Here is a 16,481-nt window from a genome sequence, read left to right as displayed (position 1 = left end):
GATGAGGAACTGTGAAACTGGTTTGAGACAGGGATTTTCACCATCACTTGAGTGGCACTCGCTAGACAAGGGAGTGAGCTCCTTGGGTGACCCAAAGACATGAATTGCATTTTCTTTTTTTTTTTTTTTTTTTAGCAGTTGAAGAGTAAAGCTGAAATTTGATTCTTTTAACAATTGAAGTTCTAGGTTCCCGAACTAAAGTCATTAAAGAGCTTTGTTAGCCAGTAAGAGAGTCTGAAGTTATGTTGTGGAGCAGAGCAGCTGACAGAGAGAAGCAGTTTGTGGGATGGTTGGAATAGCCCACGGAGTGAGGTGAGCTGAGTAGTTTTTTTGGACAGCTGGAGCAGATCACCTGTCGGCTGGCAGAACAGAGTAGCTGGTGGACCGAGCTGAGCAGTTCATGGGGAAGGCGGAAGCAGAATCCCACAGAGAGGCAGGGCAGTCAGCAGTGGACCACGTAAAGTGCTCTTTTCTACCCAGGCTGGCAGGGGGAAAAACCCTGCAGATAGACTCTTGAACTCTGGGGTTGCGCAACTGTGGGTGATTTTGGGGTTGCTGGACTCTTGAAACATTTGAGGTATTGGACTTTGGAGTCTTGGGGTGATTTGGGGATTGCTAGACTCAAGAGCCCAGGGAAAAGGACACGGCCTAATTGAGGTGTTTTCCCAATTTAATGCTATGTTGTTTATCTCACGTTATTAAACATTTTCTGCTACACCCAGACTCTGTGCTTGCGAGAGGGGAAGTATCGCCTCTTTGAGGCACCTAGGGGTGCGTATGTAAAATTTTCCCATGTCACTGGGTGGGGGCTCGAGCTGGTTTGCATTACGTAGTAGGGAAGGGACCCCTATGTATTGAACCCAGTCCTTGCTGCTATCATTTCAGCCTGGCAGAAGGGTTCCACCTACATGCAGGCTGAAGGGGTCCCTGGGAGGCTTAGGGGGTTAGTGGGGGGCACAGATATTTATGTCACGGAGTGTGGGGGAATCCGGTCCTGCACCCCTCTTCCTGGGACACACAGTGACTCAGCCAGCCAGTAAAACAAAAGGTTTTTTTGGCCAACAGGAACGAAGGATACAGCAGAGCTTTTGGGCACAATCAGGACCTCTCGATCGAGTCCTTCTGGGGGTTCAGAAAGCTTAGTTTCCAGTTTGGGAATCCCTGAATTCCAACAACCCAGCTCCAAACCAAAACTGAACTAACTCCCTCCAGCCGGCCCCTTCCTGTGTCCAGCTTCCCAGGCAAAGGTGCTGACCCCTCCCCGCTGCCTTGCTCGAGTTACAGGCTTAGGTCCTGTCCCTCACCTTACGTCACCCCCTGCTCTCCCATCTCCCACACAGATAGTCCCTACTCCACTAGAGTCCCTATCCGTGGGGCCCCTAACCCTGGCTCCTGGGGCCCTACCCCTGTGCCCCTTACTCTAGCTCCAGTTGCCATACCCATGGGCCCCTAACCCTAGCTCCAGAGGCTCCATCCCTGGGGCCCCGAACAATAGCTCCAGGTGCCCAACCCGTGGGGCCCATAGCCCTTGTTTCAGGGGCCCTACGAGTGGGCCCCTAATCCTAGCTCCAGAGGCCTTAAGCGTGAGATCTCTAACCCTAGCTCCAGGGGCCCCACATCCCTGGGGCACCTAACCCTAACTATAGGGACACTGCCCAAGGGGTCCCAAACCATAGCTCCAGAGGCCCTACACGTGGGGCCCCTAACACTAGCTCCAGAGTCCCTACCTGTGGGACCCCTAACCCTAGCTCCAGATGCACTACCCCTGGGGCCCCTAACGCTAGCTCCAGGGGCCATACCCATGGGGTCCCTAATCCTAAATCCAGGGGTCCCATTCGTGGAGCCCCTAACAGTAACTCCAAGTGCCCCATACCTGGGGCCACTAACCCTAGCTCCAGGGGCCCTACCCATGGGGCCTGTAAACCTAGCTCCAGGGATCTTACACGTGAAGCCCCTAACCATAGCTCCAGAGGCCCTAACTCTGCGGCCCCTAACCCTAACTCCAGGGGCCTTACCCGTAGGGCCCCTATCCCTAAGTGCAGGGGCCCTTCAACATGGGGCCCCTATCCTTAGCTGCAGGGGCCCTACCAGTCAGGCCACTAACGCTATCTCCAGAGGCCCTTCACGTGGGACCCCTAACCCAAACTCCAGGGGTCCTATCGCTTAGGGCCCTAACCCTAGCTGCAGGGGTCATACCCATGGTGCCCCTAAACTTAGCTCCAGGTGCCCCATCCCTGGGGCCCCTAACCCTAGCTTTAGGGACCCTGCTCGTAGGGCCCCAAACTATAGCTCCAGGGGCCCTACCGATTGAGATCCTAACCCTGGTTCCAGAGGCCCTACCCTTTCCTGGCTGGACATGTGCGAAGGATAAAACATACATCCTAAATGAAACAGTCTGACTTTTTATTATGGAGAAAAAACAAGTTTTAAAACGTTTATATGTTGGAGGACTTGGCCATACAGTATCTGAGGCTGAACTGCAGGAAAGATTCAGCAAGTTTGGAAATGTTACAGATGCGGAAATTGTTATCAGGAAAGATGACCAGGGGAACACTATGAAGACTTTTGCTTATATCAACATTAGCATTTCTGAAGCAGATCTTAAAAGATGTATGTCTATTTTAAATAAACCTCTCAACCCAGCTACAGGGTTCTACCCCGGGGCCCCTAACCGTAGCTACTTGGGCCCTACCCATTGGGCTGCTAACCCTAACTCCTTAGACCCTACCTGTGAGGCCCCTAACCCTAGCTCCAGGGGCCCTAACCGTAAGGTCTCTAACACTTGCTCCCGGGGCCCTACCACTGGGGCCCCTAACCCTAGCTCCAGGGACTCCTTCCCTGGGGCCCCTAACTCTAGCTCCAGGGGCCCAACCCGTGGGGCCCCTAACCCTCGCTCCAGGGGCCCTACCAGTGGGACCCCTAACCCTAACTGCAGGGCCCCTATCTGTGGGCCCCTAACCCTAGTTCCAGAGGCCTTACCTGTGAGACCCCTAACCTTAGCTCCAGGGGCCCTACCAGTGGGACCCCTAACCCTAACTGCAGGGCCCCTACCTGTGGGCCCCTAACCCTAGTTCCAGAGGCCTTACCCGTGAGAAACCTAACCATAGCTCCAGGGGCCCTACCACTGAGGCTCATATCCCCAGCTCCAGAGGATCTACACCTAGGGCTCCTAACCCTAGCTCCAAGGATCCTACCCATGGGACCCCTAATGGAAACTCCGGGGGCTCTAACCCTTGAGGCCCTAACCCTACCTCCAGGGGCCCCATCCCTGATTTCCCTAACCCAGCTCTAGGGGCCCTACTCGTGGAGCTTCTTCCCCTAGCTCCAGGGGCCCTACCCGTGGTTCCCCTAACCGTAGCTCCAAGGGCTCTACCCGTGGGACCTTACCCTAGCTGCAGGGGCCGTCCTCGTGGTGCCCCTAACACTAGGTCCAGAGGCCCCACCCCTGGGAACCCTAACCCTAGCTCCAGGGGCCCTACATGTGGGAATCATAATCCTAGCTCCAATGGCCCTACCTATGGGACCCTAACCTTAGCTTCTGGGGCCCTACCCTTGGGTCCATTACCAAAGATCCAGGGGCCCTACCCCTTGCGCCACTAACCCTATCTCCAGGGGCCCTCTCCGTGGGGCCCCTAACCCAAGCTCCAGGGACCCGACCCCTGCATCCCCTAACCCTGGCTCCAGGGGCCCCATACCTGGGGCTCCTAACCCTAGTTCCAAGTGCCCTACCCATGGGGTCCCTAACACTTGCCCCAGGCACCCTGCCCGTAGGGCCCTTACCTTAGCTAAAGAGGCCCTACCCGTGGGGTCCTTAGCCCTAGCTCCAGAGACCCCACCTCCTGGAAACCCAAACACTAGCTCCAGGGGCCCCACCCACGTGAACACTAGCCCTAGCTCAAGGGCCAAGTCCCTGGGGCCGCAAATCCAATCTCCAAGGGCCTTAGCCATGCGCCCGCTAACGCTAGTTACAGGGGCTCTACACGTGGAACCACTAACCCAATTTCCAGGGGCCATACCAAGGGGGCCCCTGTCCCTAGCTCCAGTGTCCCAACCCATGGGACCCCTAACCCTAGGTCCATGGGCTCTACCCCTGGGACCCCTAACCATAGCTCCAAGCACCCCACCACTAGGACCCCTATCCCTAGGTCCAGGACCCAGCCCTAGGACCCCTAACCCTAGCACCATGAGCCCCAGCCCTGGGGCCCCTAACCCAAACTCTAGGGTCCCTTCCTGTGGGGCCCCTAACCCTAGCTCCAGAGGCCCTACCCATGCGACCACTAACCCTAGCTATAGGGGCCTTACCCCTGTGTCCCCTAACCCTAGCTCCAGATGCCATATGCGTGGGCCCCTAACCCTAGCTCCAGGGGCCTGACCCCCAGTACCCCTAACCCTAGCTCCAAGGGCTCCATCCCTATGGCTTCTAACCCTAGCTCCAGGGGCCCAACCCATGGTGATCTAACCCTAGCTAGAGAGTCCTTACCCGTGGGACCCCCAAACCTAGCTCCAGGGGCCCTACCCATGGGGCCCATAACCCTAGCTGCAGGTGCGCTACCCATGGGGCCCCTAACCCTAGATCCAGAGGCACTACCCATGGGACCTCTAAACTTAGATCCAGGTGACCTAACCGTAGGGCTCCTCACCCTAGCTCCAGGCTCCCCACCAATAAGATCGCTAACCCTAGCTCCAGGGGCCCAACCCTAGGACCCCTAACCCTAGCACCATGAGCCCCACCCCTGGGGCCCCTCACCCAGAGTCCAGGGTCTCTACCTGTGGGGCCCCTAACCCTAGCTCCAGATGCCATACGCGTGGGCCTCTAACCCTAGCTCCAGGGACCCGATCCCTGGTACCCCTAACCCTAACTCCACGGGCCCCATCCCTGCAGCCTCTAACCGTAGCTTCATGGGCCCAGGCCATGGGACCCCTAACCCTAGCTACAGAGTCCTTACCCGTGGGACCCAGAAACCTAGTTCCATGGGCCCTACCATTGGGTCCCTAACCCTAGCTCCAGGGACTATACCCGTGGGGCCCCTAAACCTAGCTCCAGGGGCCGTACCATTGGGGCCCCTAACCCTAGCTGCAGGGGCCATACCCGTCGGGCCCCTAAACCTATCTCCAGGCGCCCCACCCCTGGGACCCTTTACCCTAGCTTCAGGGGCCCCATCCCTGGGGCCCTTAACCCTAGTTCCAGGGGCCCTACCCATGGGGCTCCTATGCCTAGCTTCAGGGACCCCACCCGTTGGGCCCCTAACCCTAGCTCCAAAGGCCCTACTTTTGTGACCCCTATCCCTAGCTCCAGGGGGCATACCCCTTGGGCCCCGAGTCCTAGCTCCAGGAACCGTACTCGTGGGGCCCCTATCCCTAGTGTTAGGCCTGAATAAAGATATTGCAGACAAAACCAGGTATGCCAACCTGACCAAAGTCAGGCTAACAGAGGTTTTTGGGTAATTCCTGAGTGGAAAACACTGAGAAGCAGCAGCATGTCTCACAAGCGCTGGGAAAAAGTGAGATAAGCGAGAAGCTGCATTCCTGGCATAGTACCAGATGTGCTGTGATAGGGCAGCTCCTTCGAAGAACTGATAAGAGCCCTAGTTTCCCAGCATCCTTGTTTTCACTCCCTGGTTTTGTTCGTTGTTTGTTTTTAACTCCCCTACATTTCTAACTTTAGGTATGTATGTATACTAAAGGTGTCTAGTTTCTAGTTGTTAAAAGAAGGGAGTGGGTTGCTCCAGTGAATAATTTATGACGTGACAGAACTGTCTATATAGGCTTATACTAAGATTTAAAGAGCGGGCTGGTTCTCTCGGGAGACGAGCTGCTCTATATTGATGCGTGCACTTGTCAATAAAGAGCTTTTGATCAGACCTTGCTGGTGTTGCCTGTCTCTCTTGTGGTCAGACAACTAACTTTGCCATCTGGGGGTTAGAGTCCCTGACACTAGCTCCAGGGGCTCTATCCCTGGGGCCCCTGACCCTATCTCCAGGGGCCCTACCCGTGGGGACCCTAACCCTAGCTCTATGGGACCTCCCCATGGGGCCCCTAGCTTAGCTCCATGGGCCCTACCCGTGGGGACCTTAACCCTAGCTCCAGGAGCCCCATCCTTGGGGCCCCTAAATCTAGCTCCTGGGCTCCTGCCCGTGGGGCACCTAACCCTAGCTCCAGAGGCCCTTCCCTTAGGATCCCTAACCCAAGCTCCAGGGGCCCTATCCGTGGGGCCCCTAACCCTAGCTCCTGAGGTCCTACCTGCGGGAGCTCTAACCTTAGCTCCTGGCTTCGTGCCCATTTGACCCATAATCCTAGCTCCAGGGGACCTACCCGTGGGACCCCGAATCTTAGCTCCAGGGGCCTTACCCCTGGGGTGCCTAACCCTACCTTCAGGGGCCCTATCCGTGGGGCCTCTAACCCTAGTTCCAGGGGCTCCACTCTTGGAACCCCTATCCCTAGCTCCATGGGCCCCATCTCTGGGGCTCCAAACCCTAGCTGCATGGGCCCTACCACTGGGTCCCCTAACTCTAGCTTCAGGGGCCCTACCAGTGGGACCCCTAACCCTAGTTCCATGGGTCCCACCCCTTGGACCCCTAACCCTTGCTCCAGAGGCCCCATTGCTGGGGATCCAAACCCCTGCTCAAGGAGCCCTGCCCATGGGGCCGCTAACCCTAGCTCCAGGGGCCTCACCCCTAGACACCCGAACACTAGCTCCAGGCACCCCACCCCTGGGACCCCCAACCCTTGCTCCTGTGGCCCCGTCCCTGGGGCTCCTAGCCCTAGCTCCAGGGTCCCTACATGTGGGAACCCTAACCCTAGCTCCAACGGCCCTTCCAGTGGGGCCCCTAACCCTAGCTCCAATGTCCCTTCTCGTGGGACCCTTAACCCTATCTGCAGGCCCTGTACCCCTGGGTCCCCTAGCCCTAGCTTCAGAGGCCCTACCCATGGGGCCCTTTACCCTAGGTCAAGGGGCCCTATGCATGGGTCCCCCAACCCTAGCTCAAGGGGCCCTATCTCTGGGGCCCCTAAACCTAGCTCCAGGGGCCCTGCCCGTTGGACCCCTTTGCCTAGCTCCAGGGTCCCTTGAAACACTTGGGAAAATGTGTTTGACTGTTCAGGCATTGGGAGCTCAGCTAAGAATGCAAATGCTTTTCAAAGACTGTGGGGACTGTGGGATCGCTGGAGTCCTCAGTCTCCCCTCCCTCCCTCCATGAACGTCCATTTGATTCTTTGGCTTTCCGTTACGCTTGTCACGCAGCACTGTGCTGAGTCCCGGCTGTGGACTCTGTCTATCATAGCCTGGAGATTATTTCAAATGCTTTGTCATTTCGTCTTCTGTAATGGAGCTCTGATAGAACAGATTTGTCTCTCCATACAGCAATCAGATCCAGTACCTCCCAGACAGTCCACGCTGGAGCTCGTTTTGGGTTTGGGACTGCATCGCCACCTGTGCTGATCAGAGCTCCATGCTGGGCAAACAGGAAATGAAATTCAAAATTCGCGGGGCTTTTCCTGTTTACCTGGCCAGTGCATCCGAGTTCAGATTGCTTTCCAGAGCGGTCACAAGGGTGCACTGTGGGATACCGCCCGGAGGCCAATACTATTGAATTGCGGCCACACTAACCCTAATCCAACATGGCAATACCGATTTCCGCACTACTCCCCTCGTCGGGGAGCAGTACAGATATCGGTATTAAGAACCCTTTATATCAATATAAAGGGCTTCATTGTGTGGACGGGTGCAGGGTTAATTCGTTTTAATGCTGCTAAATTCGGTTTAAATGCGTAGTGTAGATGAGGCCTAAGAAAGCGGCTGTTTGACCTACAAACAACGACAAAGTAAAACCTGCAAGAGCAGCCTTTCAGTTCAGAGGCCTGATAATAAGATGTTACTAATAACTGATGAAAGAGTTACAAACGACTCAAAACCATACTCAGAACAAACCAAATGGGAACACAGACAACACCATTTTTCTTCGCTGCTCTTCAACCACGATATTCTCCCCATAGGGAGGTCCACCGCTCCTGAGGGTTCAGTGCCACAGTAACAGGGTGATGTGTGCAAGGGATGGAGGAAGCTGCTATTCCATCTCCCTAGTCCAAAAATCAGTTTAATAGCTAGTCCTGAGATAGAGGAAGTATCAGTTATTAAAGTCATAAGAACTAATTTAACATTGTGATTCCAGCCAATGTTAAAATGATCTAACATTCAGGTTAATAGAAACATTTCTAGTCCACTGCATAGAATGCTCAAATGATGCAAAAATAGCAAGTTTGCTTTAAAAAGTCATAAAAGAGGTGTCATCCAGAATCTGACACTTGGTGAAACGTAAGTCTAGAACACACAACCAGTTTGGGGATTGTGCTCTGCTTCTTAACAATCTGCCCTGAGGTTGCCACTCACAGTCACAAGCTACTCCAGATGGCTGGGGCCCTCTCATGCATCAGTAACTGGTTAGCAGCTTGGAAAGAAAGAGTAGGACTAAACAGTCGTTTTTGCAGTGGAAAGGGGTAAATAAAAGGCTTCCAAAGTATGAGACGAGGCTACAGACATTAGGGCTGGTCAGTTTAGACAAGACCGTAGAGCACCAGTTCTCAACCAGGTGTCTGCCAAAAGAAACCAAGCTTGACCCACATCCCCAAGCCACCAAGCCTACCTTCCTGCAGTGAAGGGGGAGAGAAAGGGCACAACAAAAAATTGCAGCATCAATGCAGAAGAGAGAACTCTTCCCCTGCCATTATCAGTAAGGGTTGCCTCACAGCCACTGATTCCCTGAACAGAAATAGCAAAAGTCCAACCACAATTCTACTTCCTTTCCACTACAAGAGATAATGGGTGGGAGCTGCTCTCTTGAGACTGTCCTGCTGCTGCCCAGGCACATGGCAGACAGAGCTGGGCCCGCAAGCCGAGGGTTTTGATCGCTTGAAGGCCCAGAGGGAAAAGAGACAAGTGCTCGTGTATCAGAGAATGGCTTTGATCCATTGACCTCTGGGTTATGGGCCCAGCACGTGTCCGCTGCACCACTCTACTGGCTATTTACTCCCCCTGCCACCCAGCCACCTCTATCTGGATAAGTGCCTTACGAGCTCTCACGCTGGCAAGCATATGTGCCGGCTGCTAGGCAGCTGCCCTGGTCACAGGCTTTTACAGCTTCTACAGGGTAAAAAGGATCTATTTGGGGTTTGGACCCCATTGGGAGCTGGGTAGCTGAGTGCCGGAGACGGGAGTACTGCTTAAACTGTTTTCAATTAAGCCTTCAGCTCGTGGGGGATGAGGTTCAGCCTTTGATCCGTGTCTGCAGCAGGCAAGCGCCTCTGGCTCAATCGGCCCCCACCCTGCCCCCGCTGTATTAGCAGACTAAAACCTGGAGCAAAGGCACATGCCTTGCAAGGGAACAGGAGCCGGGATCTCGAACAAATGTCAACATTTTAGTAAGATGACGTTCAAAGAAGAAAAAGGTGTACGGTACAGCATTTAGGTGTAGAAGTTTCTGGTGATCAGGGAACAATGTACAGATTACCCAGGGGGTGCGAAGTTCGGTTTAAGATCGGGTGGCGTAAGGAATACAGAATCTGCAATAGCCCTGACTGGGGGTAAAAGGTTAACATACAGACACTGAGTTAGGAGGGTATGTTGTCCATGTGAGGGCTACGTTCAGGTGTGGAGTTTAAGAAGCGGGTACGACAATGAGAATGGATTCACCCGCTTTTGGTGAGTTTTAACATTCAGTGTTTTTTAATCTTTGCCACAATCTAGTTTAAGCAGGGTCGGTATGAACTCTACCCTGCCATCTGTTGGTGATCTGTTGTAAAGGCCTTTTGGGGCTGATGTCATTTGCATGGTTACACCCACCCCAGATTGCATGAGGGGAGTGCTTGTCCAAATGGTCATTTCAGCTGCTGTGGGATCCCCCATTTCTTTGTTATTGGGACAGGAGTAATCAAGTGTATTTTCCTGTTTAGTTTGGATCAAGGAGAGAGTAACTGTACCTGGCATTTGAGGCCTGAGAGCTTGCCCCTCGCCTGGAAAGGACTCATCATTAAGGGGTATGGGTTCCAACCCCCCCCAAAAAGTGTGTGGGAAGTAGAAATAGATGTTTGTTCTTGGCCTGATTGATTTTGTGTCTGGTGTCTACAGACAGAGATATTTTTGAATATTTTTAGAATTGTTGTTAGTAGTGCAGTTTCTCATCTTAAAGTTATGCTATTAGATTTCTTCTACAGTATATTTTGGTGCTGAAAGGTAAAAGGTTGCTCTGTGTGTGCTGTTATGGAGTGAAGTAACGAAGGTTGGTTGTAGAGAGGGTGCATGTGCCACCCCAGCTGTGGTCCCAGAGTCCAGAATTTGCATAAACTCACCCCCTTACCTGTGACTAACAAGCTTGCCCTGCTAACTCTTCCAGCAAAAGAGGCCAAAGAAAGTGTATGCAAGCCCTGTACTGCAGCCCCAGTACTATTTTCGGTTCCTTCCCACAGATCTTTCACTCCGCACCAGTCCAGTTCCTTGCTGTTGCTTTTCCAACCACTGCATGCATGTGCTAGACCGGACCCTGAGCTGATTCCTGACTGTTGTGCTCCATACAGCCTGACCTGTCTGTGTCTCTGTGGTGCAATGGGTCAGCACGTTTGGCTCTTAACTGAAAGGACGGTGGTTCAAGCCCACCCAGGGACAGTGATAAGCCTGTGCTACTTCCTTGCTTTCCTGCGGGCAGGGCCGGCTTTAGGCCAATTGAACCAATTCCCCTGAATCGGGCCCCGCACCCAAGCCCTGCTGGTGCACTGTACTAGGGTGGCCCAGCTTCCCCAGGGGGCAATTTAAAGGGCCTGGGGCTCCCAGCAGGGACTGGAGCCTCAGGCTGTTTAAATTGCCACCAGAGCCCCACTGCTGGAGACTTGGGGGCTATCTAAAACGTCTGGGGCTCCCCTTGCTTCTACCGCCCTGGCCCTTTAAACAGCCCCCGGAGCCCCGCCACTTCCCCAGGGCTCGCGCGGCTATTCAAAGGGCTGGGGCGGTGGAAGCAGGGGAGTCCCAGGCCCTTTAAATAGCCCCTGAGCCCTGGGCTGCTGCTGCTACCTTGGTGGAGGAGGGGGCACTTACCGTACAGGGTAGGCTGTACCCCCTGTACCCGCACCCCTGCCCACAGCCAGCCCCTGCTGCACCCCCTGCCCTGCCTGCACCAGCCCCGCACCCCGTGCCCTGTCTCCAGTCAACCCTTGCCGCACTCCCCTGCCTTAAGCCAGCCAGTCCCACACTCCTCTGTCTCCAGGCCTGCCAACCCCTGTGCACTCCCCTGAGGCCCTGCCTGAAGCCAACCAGCCCACTCCACCCCACATCCCCCGCCTGCTGCCAGCCCCTGTCAGCAGCCAGTCCCACACACCCTGCCCTGCCTGCAGCCAGCCCATTTGCAGCCAGCCCTGCACGCCTTGCCCTGCTTGCAGCCAGACACTACCTCCAGTCAGCCCCTGCCCTGCCTCCAGCCAGCCCCATGTCCACTGGTGCCCTGCAGTTCCCAGGGCAGTAACCCTGCACACACGCTGCAATGAGAGGGGCAGTGAACAGCTGTGACCCACACATGTGCACACCTTAGGGTGACCAGACAGCAAGTGTGAAAAATTGGAACAGGGTGGGGGGTAATAGGATCCTATATAAGCAAAAGACCCCCCAAATCGGGACTGTCTATAAAATCGGGACATCTGTTCACCCTAGCACACCCCCAGGGAGTGGCGGGGACCCACACATGTGAAACGGAGCTCATTTCTAGTTCAGGCCCATCTTTTTAAAAAAGAATTTTAGGTAGGGTTAACATACATCCGTATTTTCCTGGACATGTCCAGCTTTTTGGTTCTTAAATAGACCATCTGGGAGAAATTTTTAAAAATATGGATGTATGGTAATCCTATTGGTACAAAAAATACATACTGTGGCACATCCCTTAAATCAGAACTTTTTACAGGGAACCGGCTGCTAAGAAATGAAAGGCTTTTATTTACATGGTTTTTTTTTTTAGTCATCCCTGCCGGGGCCCCGCCGAATATGTTCGAATTGGGCCCCGTACTTCCTAAAGCTGGCCCTGCCTGCGGAGAGCCTCAAAGGTCCCATTTTGCTGCCTCTTGGCCTCAGTGCGTTCAGCTAGTGGCCCGAAGACCGGGCTGGATGTCATTCAGAAACCCATCTCCCAGCAGCTGTTCCAGAGGCTCAGGTTTAATCCTCAAGGCCGAGCACAAAAACTTTCAGCCAGGAACATTTCTCTCTCTCCCCGCCTCCGCCCAAGTGGCAAAGGAGAAGCAGATGAGACACGCCGGCTCAAAGACGCCTCCCTCCCACTTCCCTGTAGGCTGTGCAAAGCTCCTGGCCTGCCTCACGCCTTGTCAGGAAAGCGCGGCCATGCTACTCACGCCTTTGTCACGTCCGCAGCCTGGCCTGCCCTGGCTGACGGTGTGCAGAGCCACGCCAGTCAATGGCAGTTTGAGTCAGGAGCCTAGGTTCTTTCCCCTGACAGCCACACACACAGCACTGCCTGGTGTCCTGAGAGCCTCCTTCCTGTTCTCCCGCAGCACACGCTGCCTGCCAGTGTGGGTGGGAAAAGGGGACCAGGAAGTACTGCAGCCTCATTCCAGAACAGGAGGCCCTCGCCATACCCAGGCCTGCCTCTTGCCTTCAGTCCAGGTAGCCTCATGGCCTAGGCTCTTGGTGCTCTGCTGGTCATTGCCTTGCTGGAAGGCCCTGAGGGAAAAGAAGCAAGCACACATGTAGCAGAGGATGGCTTTGATCCATTAATCTCTGGGTTATGGGCCCAGCACACTTTTGCTGCACCATTCTGCTGGTTTTTCATGACCGCTGCCACTCAGCCACCACTATCTGGATTAGCACCTTATGCGCTCTCACGCTGGCAGGCAGATGCGCAGTCTGCTAGGCAGCTGTCCTGGTCACAGGATATTACAGCTGCTACAGGGTAAAAGGGATCTATTTGGGGTTTGGACCCCATTGGGAGCTGGATAGCTGAGTGCCAGAGACGGGAGCATTTCTTAAACTGTTTTCAGTTAAGCCTTCAGCTTCACCCTCACCTGAAAAGTACTCACCAATAAGGGGTATGGGTTCCAAATGCCAAAAGCATGTGGGAGGTAAGAATGGGTGTTTAGGTGTCTGTGGTTGTTTTAGTTGATTTCCTTTTTGCTGTTCTTGGTGTGTAAAGACAGAGACATTTTTGAATCTCTTAAAATTGTTGTTAGTGCTACAGTCACTCACCTTAAGCTTATGCTATTAGATCTCTTCTGTGATATATTCTGATTCTAAAAGGTAAAAGGTCGCTCTGTGTGTGGCATTATGGAGTGAGGTAGCAAATGTTGGTTGCAGAAATGGGGCATGTGCCACAACAGTCCTGCCCCCCAGCTGCATTCCCTGAGTCCAACCTGCAAAATTTCATGCAGTCAGAGTGGAAAAGAGCATTTTACCTAACTGTGAAGTTGCTTACAACTTTCAGTGTGTAAGTGAGATCAAAACCCCTCACTCTAAGTACCTCTAAAACTTATACTTAACTATTAGTGATCTTAGGTCTGTAGCATAGAACTGAATTTGTATTACAACTACAAAGAGCTTTATTTTTAAACTAGAAAAGAAGAAAAGCCCTAAAATCTGCAGTTAGAAACTTCAAAAAAAACCCATACTACTAAATTTAAATATTCATTTTCAACTTTTTTTTATTTCACTATGCTTTGGAACCCATGTCCCTTGCCTAAAGAGATATATGTAGGTTCGGGTGACTCCCAAAAGCATGAACTACTAAGGAGCGTTCTACTGTCCTTGATTCATATCACCAGGATAACTACACTTTATTACTCCTGCCCTAATAAGAAAGAGATTGGGGATCTCACAGCAGCCGAAATGACCATTTGGACAAGCACCCCCATCATGCAATGCGGGGTGGGTGTGACCATGCACATCAGCAACAAAAGACTTTTACAACACATCACCAACAGATGTCAGGGTAGAGTTCATTCTGACCCTGCTTACATCCTCCCCACAACCAAGAATTGGTGCTCCTGGTAAATCACACTCCCTATTATACCAAATCATTGGTATTGAATGCTGAAGTCACAGCTAGCAAAAGTAGCCACCCATCTCTGCCCTGCAGCATCCAGCTTGGCCCTTGTTAACACATAAGTCAGTGGATTGTTCTCTGTCCATACCTGAAACTGAGCACCACACAAGTAGTCTCCAAAGTTCTCAGTGATGGCCCATTTCAAGCCCAAGAACTGCAGCTGGTGGATGGGATAGCAAGTTTCACTATCAGACAGTCCTCAGCTGGCAAAGGCTACAGATTTACATTTGCCTTCCACTTCCTGGTACGAGACTGCTCCCAAACCCTCCAAACTGGCATCAGCATGCAGGATAAATGGCTTGTTTGGGTCAGCAGAGAGTAGGACTGGCACATGAATCAGGCAAATAATGATTTCCCGTAAAGCTCTGTCACATCTCTCATCCCGCCATGTCCCAAATGGAGAGGAGAGGAGCCCCTCCCCTGTCCCAGCTCAAGAACACCAGATCTGTGGAGGCAAGATGTCTGTAGCCCAAACCAGCTGGAGCTGCTGGGGAGAAGAGTTCTCCCCTCAGCCCAGGCCCACTGGAGTTGCTATTGCAGTGGGGGAGAGATGTCTTTCATCTAGTTCTTAGATGCCCTGATAAGAGGGGGATTGAGTTTTTTCTTCCCACCTACAGCTCAAACTTCTTTTTCCGCCACCACTTTCTGCTCTAGCCTGATCTCCCTCTTTCACCTCAATTCTCTTTTTCCTGGTCTTGTTCCAGAGCCCTGACAGCCCAATTCTCTGCCCTAACCCCGTGCCCTCTACTGCACCCTGAACCTCTCATTCTAACCCCACCCTAGAGCCTGCACTCCCAGGGCCAGTGCCCTCATCCACCTGCACTCCAACTCTCTGTCCCATGTACCCTGATTTAGGGTGTACTAATAATATTAATTTGGATAATATGATGAAAATTTAATTTATTAGCTTACATTTTATTTAATTTAATTGAGTTACAAAGTTACAGTTGCTTTACTGCTATTCAATAGATACATAGGGCATTATATGCAACAAAGTTTTGGTTAATGTCTCTTACCACAATTCCTTGATAACCTGGTGGTAAGAGACACAGAACCAGCCTTGCAGTTCAGGTTTCTCAATTCTTGAGTGAAAGATGCAGCTCTTAGAAAAAGCTACTGTTACTTAGGGTTTACTTGACTAAGTTAAACTTAAAATCAAAACCTAATAAACAAAGAATAAAAACTTACGGAAATGGAGCTTAGCCTAGTTCCCTTGAAACTTAAAGTTTAAGAACAAGTACAGCCTACTGCTAGTACATAGAGAGAGAGTGGAGGAAGTAAGTCAGAATGATAGAGTGAAGTGCTCTAGTGAGGTGGGTTACCTCTTTTATAGGGCACAAGTACCGGAAATCCTTCCTCCTATGCCCAAATTTCATTCCTCACCCACAAAACGTTAGGGTACGCTTACTTCACAGGCTAGTATGTTTGTGCATGTTGATGACATGTACATATGCTCATAAGTTCCCTTGTGTTGTACCTGTTAAGTCTGTGGGTAGAATACTGAAAAAAAACTCTATGCCATTCTCCATTGTCGATTGGTCTAAGTAAAGGTCTTAGACAGGCGTGAGTACTTATCTATTTAAGTAACAAGATACAGGTCAACTTTGCTTTCTTAGTAGAAGGTCACAATATAGATATGCTAACCTTGCCTTAGCTTAACATACAGGATATGGCCTGTAGGGTCTCGTAAGTCATGTGCCCCAGCCTCCTAATCATTTCTATTGCCCGCCGCTGGACCCTCTCCAAATTGTCCACATCTCTTCGCATGTGGGACCCAACCCCAAAAGTACCCACATTTCACCCCAATGGCCCCCAAATGCCAGATTTTAATATGTACATAGGGTGCTCCCATGGTCATGTCACTCCCGAGCTCTCCAGTGGAGCCTGCTGGTGGAGAACAAGGTCAAAATCAGCCAGGACCTCGCTCAGTCAATTCCCTGTGCTCCCAGCAGGTGGTATCGGAAAGCTCAAAGATGGTTCACTTCCCTTTCTCTCATCAGCTTCAGGCCTCAGGGTACAAATGCCCAAACTAGTTGGGATTCTCCCCTGGGCTCAGGGTGTGGGGCTGCTCTGAGGGGATGGACTTGCACACTTGGGATATTAGTGCAAAGATACAATTTCAATTTCTCTTAGAGAAATTTGAGGGCAATTTATATTTGGTAAAAATCTTATTTCGTGAAAGGAAAGCTGCAGTGATAGTCTGGTTACTGGGGTGCAAAACACTTTCCTCCTGCAAGAAACAAGAAGTTAGAATTAGACATTTACATCATTTGTTCCAATGTTGGCACAGGTTTAATTTTGCTTCTGTGCAGGTTTGTTTCAGGCGCTGACTGTTTTGGTTTATTGGGTTGTTTTGGTTTTTTAAGTTGGAATGGAGATTTTAATTGACATTTGCTGGAT

General features: G+C 52.2%; 1 non-coding gene across 1 annotated transcript; it reads left to right on the top strand.

Annotated features, from left to right (window-relative positions):
• The first annotated feature begins 10,580 nt into the window (after nucleotides 1-10,580).
• On the top strand, nucleotides 10,581-10,654 carry TRNAK-CUU (transfer RNA lysine (anticodon CUU)). The gene has a single exon. It is a non-coding gene; the product is annotated as a tRNA-Lys (tRNA).
• The last annotated feature ends 5,827 nt before the right edge of the window (nucleotides 10,655-16,481 follow it).

Source organism: Gopherus flavomarginatus, chromosome 6 (assembly GCF_025201925.1).
Source record: "Gopherus flavomarginatus isolate rGopFla2 chromosome 6, rGopFla2.mat.asm, whole genome shotgun sequence".
Classification (NCBI taxonomy): Eukaryota; Metazoa; Chordata; order Testudines; family Testudinidae; genus Gopherus; species Gopherus flavomarginatus.
The sequence above is the reverse complement of the archived record's forward strand: the minus strand, read 5'-3'. Positions and strand labels throughout refer to the sequence as shown.